Source organism: Pinus tabuliformis, chromosome 3_1 (genome assembly GCF_031772625.1).
Source record: "Pinus tabuliformis cultivar Carrire ecotype Pingquan chromosome 3_1, CPIR1, whole genome shotgun sequence".
Classification (NCBI taxonomy): Eukaryota; Viridiplantae; Streptophyta; class Pinopsida; order Pinales; family Pinaceae; genus Pinus; species Pinus tabuliformis.
In genome coordinates this window covers 306858754-306866625 of record NC_142301.1, presented here as the reverse complement: position 1 = coordinate 306866625, position 7872 = coordinate 306858754, and the positions used below count along the sequence as shown (strand labels likewise).

The 7872-nt window shown below is 35.1% G+C and overlaps 1 pseudogene; it reads right to left on the bottom strand.

The window, feature by feature from the left end:
* Positions 1–3968: 3968 nt before the first annotated feature.
* LOC149187010 (uncharacterized) lies at positions 3969–6089 on the bottom strand (annotated as a pseudogene).
* Between the last annotated feature and the right edge of the window lie 1783 nt (positions 6090–7872).

Here is a 7872-nt window from a genome sequence, read left to right as displayed (position 1 = left end):
TCAATTATCGTAAGAACAAGACAAATTATTCCATATACTACATTAAGAAAACTTATATCTAAAACTACATAAATTCATATCCTACATTCACACAATTTATATCTAAAACTACATAATGGAAATATATGAAAAAAATGAAGCCTTATTCTATTCCATCATCAATTGGATACAATGCTCTAAGAGTCCTCGCCTTGGAATGGAGGAGGTACTCCTATTTATACAAAAACTATGATAACAACCTCATAAATGTAGACCCACTATTCTCTCCTTTGACCCACATATTTCTCAACCAATGATGACACATAACCCTATCCTCCATGATCTCCTCCATGAGGTCCATGATCTTCTCCATGAAGCTTATCTTATCAAATTCGAATTTGATCATTCAAGGCCACATAAAGATGCCCTGGAAGCTTCCTTTGTGCCTACACATGTCAACAAACTCATGCTAATTGTTAGGTATAAGTTAAGCATATTATTTTCTAAGTTTTAGCCATAAATTCACTTAAAAATGTTAAGAATTAATAAACTTTGGAAAAACATAGTTATGAACCAAAAATGAGGTGAATGCAATGATATGGAGGTGGAATGGAGGTGACATGAAGGTAAAATGTGAAGATATTGATGAATAATGGAGTGAAAATAGGGACCATTTTGAGACCCAACATCTCCCCCAAACTCAAGATATTGCATGTCCTCATGCAATCTATGGTATTGCATGTCCTCATGCAATCTATTACATTACGTTTTGGTACTTGAGCTTTGGCTCGAACTCTGCATGATATCATTTACTTAACTTTTGCAAAGCATTTTTGATGAATTACAACTTGGTTGGTTCTTGTGTTTCAACCATATTTTGTTTGTTGCATTCAATGTATGATCTTTGCATAATGATAATGTGCTTTTTATTGCAGAGTATTTTTGTTGGAATGCATCATGGTTGGTTCTTGTGTAACAACCATGCTTGTGTTGGCATCCAATTACTTTTAAATATTTTTGACAAAGCCATTTGTATGCTCATGTAATAGTAAATATATTTTGGAGGTAAGTGGGGTTTAGAATGTGGATGTTGTATGAATGTGACAAAGTATGTATGTAAAAACAGATGGTTTGGAAAGGAAGTGAAGTTTCTCCAAAAATTATTATTCTAACTCTTCAAGGAATTGAATGGTTAAAAGTTAGAAAATATCATACCTTAACTTACCCTTCCAAAAATGGATGAGAGTTGTGCATGTGTGACTGCAACCTGTTGTGAAAATGGTGGATAAAAGATGGATCTGTATTGTCGTATCAGCTGCTGGATCCTCTGCTACTAGATGAAAAATCTGAGGAGTCTGCTGAACATGGCTGAAAGTTGTATCTGCTGCTGGATGATGAATCTGATGAGTCTGCTGAATATGGTTGAAGATATATAAGGCTTGGAAGGTATACAAAATATAGAAGTTACATTTCCCTCCCAGCCTTATTTATTGGCTTGTCCTCAAGTGAAATACAATGTATACAATGAATGGAGATACAATGAATGGAAATTGGCTTCATCTACTACAAAATATGGGTCTTCAAGTCTTCAACGCTCGATGGCACAAATCTTACTATGTGATTAAATGTGTCGATGTCGAACATAGCAAGAAGTTGTTGACTTAGTGGCCGTTAATGAATGCCCCTAGCCAACACAAGAGCTCCCACCATTAATTCCAATGGGAGTCAGGATGCCTAACACATCTTTGTAGGTACGAATAAATTTGTCGTAGTCGAGTCACCTACAAGATCCAACGAACAAGGGATATTAATGTACTCTCATTGTTCATTGGCAAGAGTACTTGCCATTAAGGCATGCAAGCCTCTAGGTGTTCTTTCAATGATACTTAGACTCTAGGACTTTGACTCAAGCAGGGTTTTATTGGCGGAAATGAAGGGGAATGATAATGACAAAGAAAATGGATGGATGTAAGGAAAATGCATGGTGGATGAATAAGAACTCTTGCTGTGAAAAATGGATATGGAAATGTCATGCTTTATGGATGTACAATTGGTGGGATTCAAAATCTTTTCAGAAAGGGAGGTGGAAGGTAGTGGTTGTGGAGATGGATTTGTCTTGAGAATTTTTTTCATGAATTAGTCTTTGGAAGACCAATTGTGCACATAATGTAATCTCCTTATGATCACTTGATTATCCTGTAACCTGTAAAAAAAACTTGGTACAAAGAAAACATAAGTGTGCTCTAGAAGAATTGCGCATATCCTTCATGATTCTTACGCAAAAATTTCGTACCAAATAAAACAGAGCGAAGAAAATCAAAGCATTGAAAGTAACTCAATTCATGATATCAATTTCAATCCATTCTCAAATTCAACCGTGAAAAATAATACTCCCTGTCAGATAACTTCTGAAATGTGTTTGGCAAAAAGATGGTCATTTGAATGATCTGTTGTGTCTTGCATATTAGTGCATCGTAAAGCATACAACAGAATGATGTGATGCCAACTTAAAGTTATCAGAAATAATTATCGTCTGTAGAATCCTCCAATTGATTTTCGAAATGTGTTTCCAAGTATCCTATTTTTTTATTTTCAAATCTGTGTGAATTTTGTGAATTTTTGTTTTTTTTATTTTATTTAATTTAGTTTTATTTTTATTTTTTATTGTTTTTAATTTTTAAACAACAAATTTAAAAAGAAAATATTAAAAGTAATAAGTAAAATGAAAACATATTTTTTTTAATATTTTTTATGTTGATTTTATTTATTTATTTAGATTTTCCTTTAAACAATAAATTAAAAACATAAATGTTTTAATTTATTATTTAAGTTGAAATATTTTTTTTTAAATCAACAAAATTTTATGTATCAAAACCTAATAAAGAAAAACTATCACTAAAATGAAGTTAATTTTTTTTTTTAAATTAAAAATAAGGAAAATTTTATTTTAAATAAAAATAAAAATTATTTTGTGTGGTTTTGATTTTTTTTTTTTATCCAAAATATTACACAAAATATTTTTTATTTTTATTTAAATAAAAAAACAACCCTACAAAATAATTTTTTTATTTTTATTCAAATAGCAAATTTAAAAAAAAATAACACACAAATTTATTTATTTATTTTTTGAAATAACAAATTAAAAACATTGTTTTTAATTTATTATTTATGTGGATTTTTTTTTTCAATTTTTTTTTTAGTTGTAAATAATAAATAAAAAACTAAAAAAAAACAACAAATAGTAACCACCAGCTCATAATGATGGAAGCCCACAAGCGCCAGCAATAACCATAGGATGGCCGAATCTTTGGAGGGTTTTTGATGCATCGTACTTCTGAGTTGGAATTTTCTACATGTTATGCGTTGGGCACACTCCTTGCTTTTTGGAAGCTGATCATGTTGATTTTCTGAGATATGCTCCAGATATTTTTACAAATCCATGACCACATTATTACAATTTTTCCACTCTGTTTTATCGCCAAGGCCTATCGATATTTGCAAGGATTCAACAGATATGTGTTTAACGGTGGCAATTGGTCGGGTTAAATGATGGCATGATGGCACACTGGGGCTCAATGGTGGCAAAGACCTGATGACTCTTATCAAAATTATCCCGGGATTTACTAACCATAAAATCCGCTCAACACTAAGAAAAATATGCAATCTTACCTGCCTCCTTGCGCAATTTTTTGGAGTTGGTTGGAGTATTCACAAGCTATCACGAGTTTGCTGGCAGGTATGCGACCATATGAGGGGTTAATGACTGGCCAATCAGGTTCAAATCTCCACCTTGTTGCATTTGTTCCAGAAAAACTGATGTTCCAGATTTGGCGATTGTCCCCAGATTTTTATGAGATCCTCCTTAGTCATTCCTATCCCACGATCTCGGATTGACAGTATCTTGTTTTCTTTATCCAATTTGATCTTGATGTCGAGCCTGGTGTTGTCACCTTCTCCCAGCACATTTTTGTTCACAAGCTCGTTCACTGGCTCGTTCACAAGCACGGCTTCCAGAAAGCTTTCTAGTACGTATTATTTGCTGACCATGGCTGGAATCAACCTGGGTTTCCTAATTAGCACCACTGCTATTGTGGCTAAGAGAGCGGTCTAGAAACAAATCATCTTCCGAAAAATTTAAATTGATATCACTTGCACCAATCTGATCCTTCCCAACAACAGACAGTAAAGTATGAAGATCTCCCCAGTCACCAGCGTAGAAGTGAACATCAGGTGAAGCTCACGAGCATTTTGAAGGTTCACATATACATTTGGTATAGTGAGACAACGTAAAACTTCAGCATTGAAATCTTGAAAATGTACAGTTGAAGCACCCTTCAGACATGCAAAAATCCCAGGAAGACCATTCCCACATCCAAGCTCCAGAACTCGCTTTCCCCTGAATGACAATTGACCATCTGGAATTTCCCTTAAGTGTGCTCACTAGATCAAGAGAACTCTCCCAGATTTTGAGGCCCCCTTCATACTTTCCAGGAACCAGATCCAAATAAGGCACTCCAAAGACATCCATAGTGTTCACTCGACTCTTGAGTAAGGTAAAGCCTCCTTGCAAATTGACAGGCTCCGCAACATACTTATCAGATTGAGCATCCTTAGAAGGAAGGACTTCCACAGACGGCGGAGGAGGCAGCAAGGGTTTCTCAGGAAACCCCCAGAGAGAATGAGGCTTGTCCGTCGACTGAAACAACGACTGGGGCGACAACCCTGGTTGAAGAACACTAACAGGATCCAGTGTTATACCTTTCTGCCTATAATGAATCCCGATGGGTCAACTATATTTCTCACATATATTGCATCAGAAAGGATCATTCCAGGATACGGTGGCGGAATGAGTTCTGCAAAAGCTGCTCTGGAAAGTGACACTAGGGTGCTTGCTTTTGAAGCTTCAACAAAGGATGCGCAGTGGATTCCATTGAAGCTAAAGCCAACAAAATCAATATTCAAAGCCTGGCTTTAAACCCACTGCAGATTCTACAGAATTTCAATGATATTAAAAGCAGGAATTTCAAGTTGATATCAGTTCCGCCAGTTGGAGAGGAGCACGACATCATGCAGCTCTTGCGGAGAACTTACCGTGATATATCCCAAATTTTGTGAACTAAACTGGCGCGATCTTCTCCTAAACTGGCGCGGACTGGCTGAGTTAGCGCGTTGACTTGGTGCGTGGCACTACCAATCTATAATGGATCTCCTGCATGCCGCTAGAACCTTCGCGCTGGATGGATGTTTGAATGGTGTGTTGACTGCATATCGTGGTAAGATCCCATTCCATGCGGCAATATTGTATTCATTTAGTGCTCGTTTGCACATCGGGAAGGTACAATAACCAACACTACTGATCGTGGACCATCGTTGGAGTAATAACATTGATATGGTATGGGCCACGTGGTCAAACCTTCAATAAAATAGCCTCCAACCTTCAATAAAATAGCATCATCATGAGGCACTTCCTGCTTTCTATCAATTGTTCTAATCTGATCTAAATTTGATATCGCAGGAGAAAGACCGCCATGCACACTAAAGATACGGTTCTCAATAAGTGCAGATAAACTCAAGTAGTCAAATATATCTGTGCAATACCGCCACACATTTACTGATCCATACTTCCGAAGGCATTCATCATAGAATCCGTATACCTGTGTAATCTGTCGGCTATCATGATTTCCCCGGATAAGTGCGATTCGATTAGGATATCGAATCTTCAACGCAAGTAGCAACAAGAAAGTATCCACAGAGTAAAAACCCCTGTCAACAAGGTCGCCTAAAAACAAATAATTGGTCTGCGGACAATCTCCCCCCACTTTAAACAGCTCTTTCATATCATAAAATTGCCCATGGATGTCTCCACAGATAGTGATGGGAGTGTCAACTCTTTGGACATTGCTCTCCTCGACCAGGATCTCCATGGCCTTCACGCAGAGGGACTTCACTTCCGATTCCTTCAAAGGCTCACATCGCTTCAGTTGCTCTATTTGTCTGTCTAGGTCCGACATTTTTGTACTCTTCTTCTACTCTTGTTCAGTGTATTCCTGCAATATTTGTTTGCTTGTAGGAAGGAAAGGAAATAAGAATTGTAACTGTTTACAGCTTTCCCCTTCTAAATATGCTAAAAACACCACATTCAGCACACACTATATAATAGAATACAGTTTTAATACAGCTAACAAAGAAAATGGTTAAGTTTTTTTTATTTTTTTATTTTTATTATTATTTTTTTTTACAATTTTTTTTAATATCTAAAAAAAAAAAAAAAGGTTAGCTTTTTAAACATCTAAAAAAAATAGTTTTTTTTTTTAAATCTAAAATTAAAACTAATTTTTTTTATTGGTTAAAAATCTAAAATTAAAAAAACTAAATTTCATCTAAAACTTTAAAGATGTTTTTTTTTTATTATTCAAAAAATTCGTTATTGTCGTTTTGCAAATTAGATCTCCAGCAAGAGTTTTTTTATTTGAACCAAATCAATGGATTTTCTGATCTTCCTGATCGCACGAAGCACAGGAAGAGAGCATACTTATCGATTGATTTGTGTTTATTTAGGCAGGGGGGTGTTTTTGAAACAACGAAATTTAAAACTAGCCAAACATCAAAACATCAGAAAAATCAAACTTAAACTTCTTTGTGAAGATCCTGCTGTCACCAGGTCTCACAAGTTATTTTGTCTAAAGAAAAATAAATACTGAATTAAATTCTAATGCCTAATCCCTTAGCACCATCCCCGGCAACAGCGCCAAAATGTTGGGCAATTTATTGGGCTTAAATTGCTGCATTAAATTATCAACCAGGGAAACTCGTAAGCTTGTGATGATGCCAACAAAATATATGCAGGAGTAGGCAACTAACTCTATGTCTAACTAAATTATTTAAGATTCAATACAATATGCAAGGGAAGAGGCTCCTAACTAAGGAGGTCCTGGTTGTCCTTCCCTACAGTATCATAGAGAAATCATTGATTACATGAAACTAAAAACTTAAAATGAAAACAAGAGAATGAACTTAGTTATTGTTTAGATTCAAGTAGAGAGAGAGACTAACTTAGTCTCTTGATTGTCCTCTCATGTACTAATCCAAACTAAACTAAGAGTCATTCATGAGCATAAGAAATGAAATGACTTGAAACATAAAAACAAAAGAATGAATTTCAATTACCATATAAATCATTGGAGAGAGAGCCTAACTTAGACTCTTGGTATCTCCTCATATGATACTTGAAACATAAAAGCAAAAGAATGAATTTCAATTATCATGCAAATCAAATGGAGAGAGAGTCTAACTTAGACCCTTGGTTGTTCTCTCACATGCTGATAAGATTTTAATTCAAAACTCATTCACCAATCAAATCCTTAAACATCTAAACAATGAAATGAAACAATATCTAATATGAAATAACATGTTTCTCTCATCCTTTTAGAGTGAGCTCAATTCTTGTAAGAACAAGACAAATTATTCCATATACTACATTAAGAAAACTTATATCTAAAACTACATAAATTCATATCCTACATTCACACAATTTATATCTAAAACTACATAATGGAAATATATGAAAAAAATGAAGCCTTATTCTATTCCATCATCAATTGGATACAATGCTCTAAGAGTCCTCCCCTTGGAATGGAGGAGGTACTCCCATTTATACAAAAACTATGATAACAACCTCATAAATGTAGACCCACTATTCTCTCCTTTGACCCACATATTTCTCAACCAATGATGACACATAACCCTATCCTCCATGATCTCTTCCATGAGGTCCATGATCGTCTCCATGAAGCTTATCTTATCAAATTCGAATTTGATCATTCAAGGCCACATAAAGATGCACTGGAAGGTTCCTTTGTGCCTACACATGTCAACAAACTCATGCTAATTGTT